The sequence below is a fragment of the Petaurus breviceps genome, unplaced genomic scaffold (assembly GCF_028583685.1).
Source record: "Petaurus breviceps papuanus isolate PSGF00001 unplaced genomic scaffold, PetGlider_PUasm1.0 138, whole genome shotgun sequence".
In the NCBI taxonomy this organism is placed as follows: Eukaryota; Metazoa; Chordata; class Mammalia; order Diprotodontia; family Petauridae; genus Petaurus; species Petaurus breviceps.
In genome coordinates, this window is record NW_027185694.1 from 7,627,180 (window position 1) to 7,641,135 (window position 13,956).

General features: G+C 38.8%; 1 pseudogene; it reads right to left on the bottom strand.

The window, feature by feature from the left end:
• Positions 1-4,744: 4,744 nt before the first annotated feature.
• On the bottom strand, positions 4,745-5,194 carry LOC138143259 (small ribosomal subunit protein eS19 pseudogene; annotated as a pseudogene).
• Between the last annotated feature and the right edge of the window lie 8,762 nt (positions 5,195-13,956).

Consider the following 13,956-nt stretch of genomic DNA (forward strand, 5'->3'; position numbering starts at 1 on the left):
GTTGAAGGGCTGGTTCTTTTGACCTGGATCAGTCACATATGAGAGAGAGGGGCAAAAAGTGAAAATCCACAAAAGGGGATATTGATCCCTAGCAATGGGAAATTTCGGAAGTGGGGCCCAGGATTTATTTGCATTTGTTTGGAATTTTTAGGAAACTTTCAGGGAAGAAATTAGTTACACTGCCTCACATAACCCACATTTATATAGCACTTCAGTTTCTCTTTGCTTTTGTCATGACCCTAAGGAGTAGGTAGTGTTGCCATCTTACAAATTAGGGAACCGAGGCTCAGGGGGTGTAAATGGACTTAAGGACACACAACTGTGGGATCTGAACCCATATCTTACCTGTCTAGCACTGTTACAATAATGCAATATCCATAATGCTCATGGTGACTATAAATATGCTGGTGTAGTTATGAATCACAAAATGTAACAGGCACTCCATATGGAGGACAGAGCCAAAGCATTTATTCAAATACCAGAAAGCCTAGTCCCCAAACCAGAAAGTTAAAGTTATTACAGTAGCCATGAAATCAGTACACGCAGTTAATGCAGTGAATACCCACATTCTGAAGCGTTCAAAACAAAATAGGATCCCTCAGGCAAAGATACTCCTTTCCTCACTCATGGTAGCAGTTCAACCTCCACGCTGCTCTCTCCCAGCAGTTCTCGTTCCTGGAAGTTCTCATCAGAAGTCCTCAGCAGAAGTTCTGGCTGGTTCTCAGAAGAAGTTCTGCCACCACCAGTTCTGTTCTCAAAATCTCTTCCCTGCCCCACCCTTTTCTGCCACATCAGCAAGTTCATCCCACTACGGGATTCACAAGTTCCGAGTCTCAATACTTGACACAGTTATGAACTTGTACCTGCTAGCTTGGCAATACAAGGGGCATGGAAGATCTTCAAATCCCATTACCATTACAAGTACCTTTTCTACTCTACTCTTCAGGCTGTTTGGGAAGAGTTGGGAAGTAAAATAAGTAGAGAGATAAAACATTTGTTAAGCAGCAGATGACATAGAAAAAGTTTAAAAACTCAGAAATGCATAAGATATATGTATAGTATCAAGATATTTCTTTGTGCCAGGCACTGTTATAAGTGTTGGGTACACAAATATAAGGAAGCAAGATATTTCCTGCTAGGAGTGTAATGTCAAATGTTTAACAATCTACTCTGGAGTGGCGGGCAATGGGGGAGGGGAAATGATGCACTTTTAAGCTTTACCTGCTTTATTAACTTTTTCTCTATCATTTTCTTAAGTCTAGAACAGAGGTTTTAATGGGTGCCTGTGGGCCCGATTATTGCCTGCAATATTATAGAGCATCTGAACCAGATTAAAATACATTGGGGGAATATTTAATAAAATAAATGAAAATACAATAGGGCATAAATAATGTTCATATGTGGTTTTCTAAGTCAATGTGACCAGGAGGAACCCTAATTTTTGGTTTAGTGGTTCCGTTTTTATTTGAGTTTGACACCATTGATTTGTACAATAAACAACAAAAACCAAATCAAATCCATGATTTGTAGCACTTGCAGATTTCTAAGATGTAAATACACTAAAATTTTAATAATTGGTCCTTTACAGCCAGAATGAGCTAACTTCAGCACAACTCTGAACTCTGCCCTCAAAGAGCTTACATTACAATGGGGGAAGACCACACACAAAAAGGCAATAGAAAAGGGAGAGTATATATCTGGTTTGGGGACAGTACATGAACGGACACTGGTGTGGAGGCCCTAGTCCTGTGCAACTTAAGGCAAAAAGCTTATCAATCAAAGCTGTGGACCCTGGGATATAAGCCCAGTTTCTAATTTTGGAGGAAGATGAGAATGATAACCAAGAGAGCAGACAAGATGGGGAGAGAGTCAGAAAGTTGTGGCTCAAATGTGGTTCAAAAAAGAATGAGGAAAAGATCCTGGGGAAGTCAATGTCAAGAGCTTAGTAATAAGAAGAGAAGCCAGAAACTGACCAAAACTCATATATGTTCATATGATAGTTGGTCAGATGAATAGCTAGAGATTCCTGGGAAAGTGAGCTTATGGTCACAACTATATTTTAAAGGGGTCACCTGGTTTTAATCACCCAACTCCTTTGGTTTTTAAAGATGGTTAAGGGTGGCCCTGCACTTGAATGAGATATGGTAGGTTTTAATTAATCATTTATCTAGCAAAGAACAATGGATCATTGGTTCAGAACCCTTAGGGAACCAGATGGTTGGGGCTTATCAACTGAATGAAGCTCAGGTGCATCCAGCTACTTAATGGCCCAAAGCATGCTGTTTCCTTGGCTTCAAGGTTGGCGACCTTGGCTTGACAACCTGATCCCAATTTCCAGTTTTACTTCATGCAAACTGCATCTGCCTCACTCCATAGCTGGATCTTTTATTTCCAACCTAGGCCAGCCCACCTGATCCTGGATTATAACCTGATTTCAGTCAACTGCAACATGAAGGCTCAGCAGAAAGAGTGTGGAGGTGGTTCCCTTGTCAGCTGAGCAGAATGTGAAATAGAAGAGAAATCCCATATTCTCCAAGAAATATATTTGACCTTTCTTGTCTTTGTGCCTTTGTTCAGATTTTTCTCTTCAACTCAAAGACCCACCCCTCTTTTCTCCATCCAAACAAATCTTACCCATCTTTTGAAGCCCATCTCAAAGTCCATTTCCTGAATAAAGTGACTTAGATTAGATCCTAAATGATCTTATTCTCTGAATTCTCAGTGCTCATGACCCATGAAACTGTTTTCATTGGATGCTTAATTACACGCTTCCTGTGAAAGTCCCATAGGATTAATCAATCAGCAAATATTTATTAAGTATCTACTATGTGCCAGGCATTGTGCTAGGCCTGAGAATATAAAGTATGAAAAAATCCTTCCTCTTAAGGAGCTTATATTCTAAAGGGATCCAAGTGCATGTAAAAATGTAGATGAATAATGCAAAGAGAATAAATACAAATACAAGCAAAGTAGTTAAATGTATGGTAATTTGGGTGGGAGAACAGTAGTGCTTGGTAGAGGGCAATCAGGAAAGTTTTCATGCAGAAGATGGAGGCTGAGCTGCATCTTGGAGGAAGAGAAGGAATCCATGAGGCAGAAATGAGAAAAAAGTCTATTCCAGGTCTGGAGGTCAGCCATAGCAAAGGCACAGAGATGGGAAATGAAGTGTTATGGAAAAGAAAAACAGTTTAAAGGGAGAGCAAGGTATAATAATACTAAAAGGATCTTATGGGGCCAGGTTGTGAAGGGCTTTAAATTTAAACAGAAGAGTTTGTATTTTTATCATAAAGGAAATAGGGAGCTACTGGAATTTACTGAGTGGGGGCATGATATGGTTAGATCAATGTTTTAGGAAAATTATTTTGGCAACAATGGGGAAGATGGACTAGATTGGGGAGAAAATTGAGTCAGAGAGAGCAATAATCTAGGTGTGAGGCAATGAGGGAATGAATAAAGGTGGTAAATTGTGACTAGAGAAAAGAGGATGGATACCATAGATGCTGTGGTGATAGAAACAGCAAAATTTGGCAAATGATTAGATATGTGGGGTAAATGAGACTTAGGCATCAAGGCTTCCAAAATGAGGTTACAAACCTGGGAAACTGGAGAGAATGATAGTGTCTTTGATTGCAAAAGGAAAGTTTGGAAGGGGGGTAGGTTTTGGGGAAAAGATAATGAGGGTTTTTAAAGCCTGTTGAGCTTGAGATGTCTCAGGGGCATTCAGTTTAGAATATCTGATAGGAAACGGATGATAAAGGACCAAAGGTCAAGATTATAAAATGTCGGTGCTAGAAATCTGTCTGTCTGGTTCTCTCATTTTCCTGATTCTACTTGGAATGCACCCAGCAACTGATGATTGATACCACAAAGAGCTAATGGGTGATTATAATTACAGATTTTATGTATTACTAAGCTTTACAAAACATTTTACCTATGCTATCTCCATTTCACATCATGATAATCTTTGTGAGACTCTCTGAGTCTTAGTTTCCCTATAAAGTGAAGATAGGAATAAAAATTACTTCACACTATTGTTTGTGATAAGATAGTGTATCCATAGCACTTTGTGATTTTTAAACTGCTTTATAAATTGGAAATATTACTTACTATATTTTTTCTTGGCATGAGGAGATATTAACTTACAGTTTAACAGTGCTTCCCAGGTTTTTTTTTTTTTTTTGGAGTATGACACTCAATGCCTTTTACTAGACTTCATGTCATTTATCCTAAAAAGTGTCTGGCAGATACTTATTTTTATATTTAAAAGGAATTATAATAGTTTTCTTACTTTCTTGCGATGATTAGAGATAGACTAAGGATATTATAAAACCAGACTTGAGAAACCACTGATTTAATAAATCATGTTTGGGAATAGAAATGTGAATGAATTGGGCCGGTATCTTACTCTATCTAGTCTTAACACATACCAAGGGATTTGTTAAGAAAGGAACCACCTTCAAAGTTTGGTATATACATCAACATACCCTCTTTTCTCTTATGCTTATGACATCTATAACTTTAATTCTAAGACTGTTGTTTTAGAAACTATTTGCCATTTTGTATCACTTTGGAGGGGGGGTGTTAATAATTTCCTTAAATTTAATGTCTGTTCTAGGAAACAATACCTTTAATTTGTTCCGAATGTTTCTCATTCCAGCTTTGAGGTGTGTACTTTTCTAGTAGTATTCTAGGACTTGGTGAACTGGTTCATATTTACTTTAACACATGATGTTTGTTTCTGTAATTATTTTTTTTAAGAACAAGGCAATTTATTAATGAATCTGGTGTGGTTTGTCCTAATGTTTCTTGTTGGCATCTGCCACCTGTCCGGCAATTCTGTCCAGGGCTCTCTGTCCCTGAGGTGTCAGTTTCCGGCCCCGTCCTGGTCCTTCTCCACCATCTTGAGCCCCTCCAGGGCCTGCAGGACCCTACGGGCCACGCTCTTGGAGCCCGGGCTGAAGTGGCTGGGCATGACCCCGTTGCGCTGGTCATGGAGCCCACGCCGGCGCCGCCACGGAGGTACAGGTGGCGGGCGGTGGAGGCCGCTCGCGTGTAGAACCAGTTCTCATAGTAGGGCGCCAGCTCCTTATGCTTGGCCATTCAGGGACTTTCAGCTTCCCTGACTTTTTCAGGAAGGCCAGGGCCCGCACGAACTCCTGCTGGTTCACGTCCTTCACCGTGACTCCGGGCATCTGTGGGAGGGCGGACGTGGGGGGTCGGGGGGCGCAGCCGGATACCCCGGGCCGGCCCCCGCGGCGCCCCCCTCCCCGCCCCCGCGGCCCCCATGTTTCTGTAATTCTTGATGATAACTGTCCTTGGCCTTTCTAGACTGGAAATGTTTCTCCAGAAGAAACATTAATTTCAGGGATTTTCCCCCAATATAACAGTCTGCTTATCACCTTGAACTCTTTATTTTCCCTTCTCTGGATATTCTCCAGTTCTTTTATATGTTCCTTGAGGTAAAATGATGATAGCTGCCTATAATATGCCAGGTGTGGGTATACTATAGTTTTGTAGAAATATAGGGAGATGTTTTCATTCAGTTTCCAAAGTATCATGGTAAGAGGACAATTCAATGAAATTTAGTCATTTTTTAAAAAAAGTCTTAATTGATGTCTTTTGTTTTTCTTCTGAAGTAATTTGCCAATATAGTCTTCACACTCCCACATTAAACCTTTCTTTTTAACAAAGATTAATAGTCAAATAAAACCAAGGACTCACTGTTTTACATGTTTAGGGTACCACAATTCTATGGAGAAGAGGAAGTATGTTTACTATTTTTTTCTGGAATTGGAATTAATCATAACATTTAATTAAAGTTTGGCTGCCTAGTAGCATTGTTTCCATTAATTTATTGTCCTGATTTTGTACATTATTTTTTGGATTGTAAATCTGTTCATACAAGTCTTCCCCTCTTTCTCTGAATTTCTCATATGTATTCTTTCTTTCAACAAATAATCTCCCATCAGTTTAAGCCAACAAGCATATATTAAACATCTACATTGTGCAAGGCACTGTTCTAGGGGTTGGTGATACAAAGATTGAGAGGATATGAATGAGAGGACACAGATTCTCAAGGAAATTAGATTGGGGGAAAGGATAAATACACACATAATTACTACATAAGGAAAAGAGGCAGGCAATAGGTGATAAGAAGTTTGAGCAGGAAGAGATCATTTTCATGTGGGGGTAGTGATAACTTTCACTAAAGAATGATCCAGACCAAGCTTCTTCAATGACTATAAATTTAATAAGGACCACAAAGACCTTGTTTATCCTGCTTATATTCTTGATGAAACTGCACATCTGAGACTCCAAAATACTAGTTTTAATACTCTCTTTATTAAGATGATCTACCAACCTGTCAAATACATGTTCTACATTACAGCCCTTCAAATATTTGAAGGGTATGATCACATTCCTAAGTCTTATCTTCTCCCAACTAAGCAGCTGCAAGTCAAGAATTAAGAAAATCTCTATTCATAACTGCCATCAAGTTATCTGACCATGGCCAGCTCATTTAGTTTCTTGTTGCCTCAGTTCATGGGCTTACAAGGGAAAACAAAATTGATCAGATCCTTATAACAATTGATATGTTCATGGAAAAGGTGATCCAAACTTAAATTTTTTCTTTTTATTGCCAAACAAGTAGATGAATGTAAAAACTTGGCTTAATGATACTATTTCAGCACTGACTTCTTGGATAGCAATTGCAAATGATTTCAAGATATGAAACAGGTGTTTCTGCATGGTCCATTGGACAGAATGAAGAAAAATGTCCTCCTGGATTACCCTGCAGATGATGTACTCAGTGGTTTCTACTTTCAGATGAAAAATATGCTCAATCATATAGCCGACAGAATTCCATCTGCTCTGTCTGCAGTATCCTGAATTGAAAAAGAAAGGCCTTTCCATTTCTAGACTTGGGCAAGAGTCTTACCATGTTTCAGTGAAGCAATTAAAACAGGTGTGTGTTATCTACACCTGCTGCCTCTGCAAACAGTCAGCACCCATACTCATGGGCCGGAAAATTACTTTTAGGTTGTGTCTGTATGGCAGCAAATGACTGTTTTGGCAGGGGCTAGACTAGCTGTTGAGTTTAGTGTGGAGATCAGTGTCAATGCAAGACCTAGTTCTTCCCTAATTCAAAACTTTGTTTCCAAATATCTGTTTGTGTACCATTCCAGGCAGTTTTCCAGACAAAATCCTGCAGATTGGCTTCTGGTGGGTCTGGTTCCCATATGGCCATAACTGGGGCTAAAATTTAGAGCTTTTTGGAAAGACTTGCATCATATAGGCCTCAGCCAGTAATTATGGAATTCTAAAACATTTTGAAGTTTGGAGTTCCATTCATGAATTTTGATGTATAGATACTGGGTCTGGAGTCAGGTAGGCTTGAAGTCAAATCCAGTCTTAGGCAGTTACCAGCTGTATGATCTAGGAAAAGTCACTCAAACTGTTTCCCTTAGTCTCCTTGACTTTTAAGTGAGCGTAATAACAACACCTACCTCCCAGGGTTGTTGTAAGGATCAAATGAGATACTATTTGTAAAATCTTCAGCATAGTGCCTGGCATAGAGTATATGCTACATACATGCTAGATATCATCATCACCATCATCATCATGGCAACTGACCTTTACCTAAAAGTCAGGACACACCTTGATCTACAATTTCCATCATTTCACCTCCTAGCTTGGACAATTTTAGTCAGAGATCTGCAATATAATAATACTCATAGTGGGCATTGTTTCATTAGCCTTTCTGAATCTCTACTTCTTAATAAGCAATTTGGGCAAATTACTTGTAAACTCTAAAGTGTTCTATAAATTTGAGTTATTATTATGCAAATCCTCTAAGGATCTACCTACACTAGTCCCTGTAACTATAGATAAACCCTAGGAAGTTGTCTGATACCTATTTTGATGAAGTGACTTGTGCAGGGTATATAGCCAGTAAGGGTCAAAGGTGAAATTGAAATCTACATCTTCTGGACTCCAAGTTCATTACTTCAGTCACTGTGCCATGCTATCTGCCAGTTATCATCATTGTCTCATTTGTCTCATGCATTATCAGTGCTGTATTTATTTTTATTATTTCTGTAAATCTTCCAAACAGGTAGGCTTGGGATTTCAAATGACAACCCAAATTGATCCTTGACTACAGTTATTATTAAGTATTCCTAAAGGGTAATCCATAGTACTGTGATTTATGAACTATACAATCACCTGTACTGAATATGAAAATAAAGCATTTTAAGGTGTTCTAGCCAAATAGTTGATTCATCCATTATATAAAATTAAAAAGAACACTGGAGTGGCCATTAGGAAACTTGGGTTCTTATCTCAGCTCTTTTAATAACAAGCTATTATTGTCCCCATTTTAGAGTGAGGAAACTAAGGGAGATATTGAACTTGTCTAGAATGAGACAGCCAATAAGTGTTTGGTGTGGGATTCAAACTCAGGTCTTCTTAATAATTGATCCAACACTCTAACTACTTTGCTACCTAATTTCCTGTATAGTTCAGTCAGACCAGTCTTGTTTCTGCTTTTACATGACTTTCAATCTCCCACCTCCATGCATTTGGACTGACTGGAGCGTTCTCTCTCCTCAGCTCTGCCTCTTAAAATCTATGACTTCCTTCAATACTTAGCTTAGACATGACCTTTTGCAGGAGGACTTTTCTAGTTCTCCCTCCAGCCCCCCTTCCCCAGATTCTAGAGAATTTCCCTGGAAGGGGAATTTAATTTAATATATTTAACTAATTAAATGTATTTAATAAGAATAATACATTAAATGAGAATAATACATACACAGATATGTGTGCATATGTGAAACACATATAGTATGTAATATATAATACAAATAATAGTATATGTAATGGGGCAGTAGGTGGCTCAATGTATAGAACACTGGGTCTGGGGTTGGGAAGACCTGAGTTCAAATTCAGCCTCAGACACTAATTGTGAGACTTTGGGTAAGTCACTTAACTCTGCTTCAGTTTCTTCATCTGGAAAATTATCTGGGGAAGGAAATGACAAACCACTCCAGTATTTTTGCCAAGAAAACCCCATACGGAGTCATGAAGAGTTGAACAACATCTATAAATAACAAATATATGTGTGTGTGTGTTTATACACATTTTTTCCTTGTAAACTCCAAAGTGTTTACTTGTAAATTGGAATGTGGTCCCCTTAAAGGCAGAGATAGTTTTTGCTTTCTCTTTATATCCCTAGGACTTAACATCACAGTTAGTCTGCAGCTGAGCACTCAATAAATGCTTGTTGATTGATTGGTAGTGAGGAGACCTGAATTCTTATCACAACTCTGCTGCTAATTGGCTGTATAGCTTTGGGCAAGACATTTGAATCTCTCTAGGCTTCAATTACCTAATAACTCATACTTACATAGCCCTTTCAGTTTTAATAATAATATCTCACATTTACACATAACTTTGAGGTTTGCAAAACACTTTGTGCTATCTCTGACGATCCTCTAGGAAGCAGGTGTTATCATTGTCCCTATTTTACAGATGAAGAAAGTGATGCTGAGAGAAGTTAAGGGACTTGCTCAAGGTCATACAGCCTCTAAATGTCTGATGTCTAACTTTAGGTCTGGCATTCCATCCACTGGGGCACTTAAATACCTAGGAAATACTTTGACAAAGAGCTTCCCTCATTAAGATCTTGTCAGTAAGGCATTTCAAGTATTACTCTCTCCATTTTACAGATGAGGACCCAGATCCCAAGTAAGTTAAAATGACCTGTCCATGGTAGCAGAGCTAGAATCAGGCCTCAGGCCCAGGGCTCCCCAGCATAGGCTTAGCACTCCTCCCACTAAAGTATACACGTTTTCTTATGCCTTTGAAATCTGAGGTTTTATGTGGCAGATAGTGCTCATTAATTCAGCTTTCAGAGATGCCAAAACCAGAAATCAGAGCAACCTAATGAACCTCAATGATCCCTAAGGTCCAGCTCTAAATTCTAATATCCCCCACACATTTTGTTGAAAGCTGACAGCCCCTGCATCGGGCAGCGATGATTTCCAGAAGACACAATTGGATGCTTCCTTGGAAATATGACTCTTTATTCCAGCATCACTTGAGTAAATTAAATTGTCTTTTCTGATTTTCCCCCAAGCTGCTCCTCTCAGTTGATAGGATTGGATGGGAAGGCAGAGTCTGGGAGCTTGAGTCTTGGTGATAGGTACACCAGGATACGTTGCTGAATGTGACAATTCAGAACAGGAGGGATCCCTCCTCCCCCGACCTGTTCTTCATTTTCAGTACAAGCTCGGCTAAGCTGCCATTCAGCAGTTGTGGGCAGAGATAGATCATCTGAAAAAGCAGAGCCAAATATTTGATTTGGATGATTACGCTGCAGGTGCCTCATCAGAGCTGTGCCGTCTAGATTACTAATTATTTTCCCTCAACTTAGGGCCTAAAGCAGGGAACTCATAGAGCATGGCAAAAATCTGAAGGGATGCCACTAACAAATGCAACCCTAGACTATTAATAGTAAGGGTTTTGTTGCAGAGGCATTAGAGACCATCAGTGGACACAAAGGTAGATGGATCCTGTAAAATAATCAGGGTTCCTTCCCTCCCCTTCCTTATTTTTGAAACAATATCCTTTGGAAGCAGCTATATCCACCTTGCTCCACTCAGAGAAAAAGAGACGTCATTATAGAAAAACCAAACCAGAAACAGCTGGTGTCATTATCTGAAACTCTTTCTGTCTTTTAGGAAACCACTCAGGATATCTCCACTTTTCAGGAGGGACAACTAAATTAAGACTCCGAAGAAAACGATGGGGACCAATGGGGAGAAGTTAAAGGAAGGCAGATTTGGGCTAATTATGTGAAAGAATAGAAAGGATTGCTTCCTAGTGGGGAGAATTCTGAGCTTGGGTTCAGGAATTAAGGAAAACCTTAATCCCTCCTCTAGCTGGATACCTTTCAATGAATCAATTAACCTCCCAGGGCCTCATTTTCCTTATCTATAAAATGAATGACCTGGGCTAGCTGACCTTCGAGGTCTCTTCCAGCTCTAAAAGAAGGTTTTATTCTTCTGTGTGCTCCAGGCAACTTTTTAGGATTTATCTACTAGTTCATTGATGGGTTATTCCATGCTTGTGAAATCATAGCTCCTTCAAATAGGAGTATTTAAGAAAGAACTTCTAGAGAAATGCAAATCAAAACAACTCTGAGGTATCACATCTCACCAGTCAGATTGGCTAAGATGACAAAACAGGAAAATGATAAATGCTGGAGAGGATGTGGACAAAATGGAACACTAATACATTGCTGGTGGGATTGTGAACTGATTCGACCATTCTGGAGAGCAATCTGGAACTACATCCAAAGGGCTATAAATAATGTCACACCCTTTGATCCAGCAATACAATTTCTAGGGGTATATCCCAAAGAGATCATAGAAGTAGGAGGAAGACCTGTATATACAAAAATATTCATAGTAGCTCTTTTTTGTGGTGGCAAAAAATTGGAAACCAAGGTGGATACCCATCAATTGGGGAATGGCTGAACAAGTTGTGGCATATGAATGTAATGGGATACTATGGTTCTATGAGAAATGAGGAGTAGATAGACTTCATAGTAAACTGGAGAGACTTATATAAACTGATGCTGACCGAGGAGAGCAGAACCAGGAGAACTTTGGACACTATTACAGATACATCATATGTGTGGTGACTGACTTTGATAGACTGGGCTCCTCTCAGCAATGCAGGGTTATAAGACAACTCCAAAAGACTCATGATGGAAAAGGATATCCACATCCAGAGAAAGAACTGCAGAGTCTGAATGCAGACTGAAGCAAACCACTTGCTCTCTAATTTTTTGTTTTGCTTTATTTTTTCTTTCTCATTGTTCATTCCATTGGTTATAATCCTTCTTTACAATTTGACTAATGTTTAATGTGAAGGTATTTGTAGATTCTATATTTGATTGCGTGCTGCCATGGGGGTAGGGGGGAGGAGAGAGAGTGGGAGAAAATTTGAAACTAGAGGGATTGATGAACTTCATGTTGTAAACTAAAAGCAAATAAATAAATAAATAAATAAATAAATAAATAAATAAATAAATAAATAAATAAATAAATATTTTTTAAAAAAGATAAAACTTCTAACATTTAGAGCTGTCTGAAAAAATGGAAATGGGATACCTAGTGTGATAGTGAGCTTCGCATAATTGGAAGTGCTAATAATTCACATTTATAGAGTATTTTGAGATTTATAAAGAATCTTTCCTATAGCAACTCTGAGAGGCAAAGGGTAATTATCCTTATTTCTTTGATGAAAAACCTGAGATTCAGATAGTTTACTTGACACTCAGCAGAGGAACTATTTGTAGGATTTCTAGGATCTCCAAGGACAGTGTGTGCTTTCCATCATACCACCCTGCTTGTCAATAGTTCATATAGACTGAGTAATTGTTAAGGAAGTTAGAAGGTTTTATACCTCAAAATGACAGTAAAAATAATTTTGTCCAGGTTTTCCTCTTTTTTCCAAAGAGGAAAGTGAGGCTCAGAGAGAAGGAGAATCTTGCCAAACTTCTGGCAGTAGGCAACAAAGCTAGGATTCAAGCCTCACTCCTCTGAACTCCAAATTCAATGCTCTTTCTATGCCATCACTCATGCATCAGGTGGAGATACCTTTGAACTCTGGAGTTTTATATGTGTTATAGTCAGATTATAGTAATAATTAATTCAGGTTTCAGAGATGCCAAGCACAGAAATGAGAGCAACCTAAGCCCTGAATAAAGCTAATTGTCTTGGTGAGAGTGATGAAATGAAAATCAGAGGGTCCATTCCCCTATGAACCAATGGACTAGGCTTGTAGCAATGGATACATACCCATAACCTGTACAGGTACCATCTTGAAATTTCAATATGCACCATTACAAGGGAAACAGGCTGAAAATATGGAAAGAGGAATACAAATCTACTTCCATTTCAGGACAAACTTGGAATTGATGCCTTATTGATTTTCATAAGACCATCTTCACGGTTGAAGAAAACCATGTTCTCACTGGTCATCTAGTTGACACAGTCCCTAATTCCTAAAACCTTATAGTATGTTTCCATATAATACAAGTTGTCCCAAAAATGTGAGTGCTGGATTTTTTGGTTTTGTTTTTTGGGGTTTTCCTTGCTCTTTGATTTAAATAGCGGCTAGGGCAGTTAGATGACATAGTAGATAGAGCACCAGGCCTGAAACTAGGAAGACACATTTTCTTGAGTTCAAATCTGGCCTCAGACACTTACTAGCTGTGTGACCCTGGGCAAGTCTCTTTACTCTGCCTCACTTTCCTCATGTAAAATGTATTGGAGAAAGAATGGCAAAACAATTCAGTATCTTTGCCAAGATGGCCAAATGGACTCACAAAGAGTCAGACATGACTTGAAATGCCTGAACAACAAAACACTTTTGGTACACTTTGTATATTCAGGCTTGATAATGCCTCTACACATCTCTGTCTCTGTCTCTCTTTCTCTTCATATATTTGCATATATACAATACATATACACATATTATAAATATTACAATAATATGTATATTATATATGAATATATTACATATCTATACATTTATCATGGACAATGATTTTTATTAATATATGTTTAATATGAGAAAAGAAAAATCAATAGAATTTCTCATGGAAAGCATATTGCATCTGGAGCCAGAGGTCCTGAATTCAAATCCTAGCACTATCACCTTAATGGCCTTAGAGAAATTATTTTCATAACTAGACTAGTCTTGATGGCCTCTAAAGTTCCCTCTTTCATCCCTGCCTCCTCCCTTCACTCCTTCCCTCTTTCCTTTTTCTTCCTTCCTTCCTTCCTCCTTCCCTCCCTTCCTCCCTTCCTTCCTTCCTTCCTTCCTTCCTTCCTTCCTTCCTTCCTTCCTTCCTTCCTTCCTTCCTTCCTTCCTTCCTTCCTT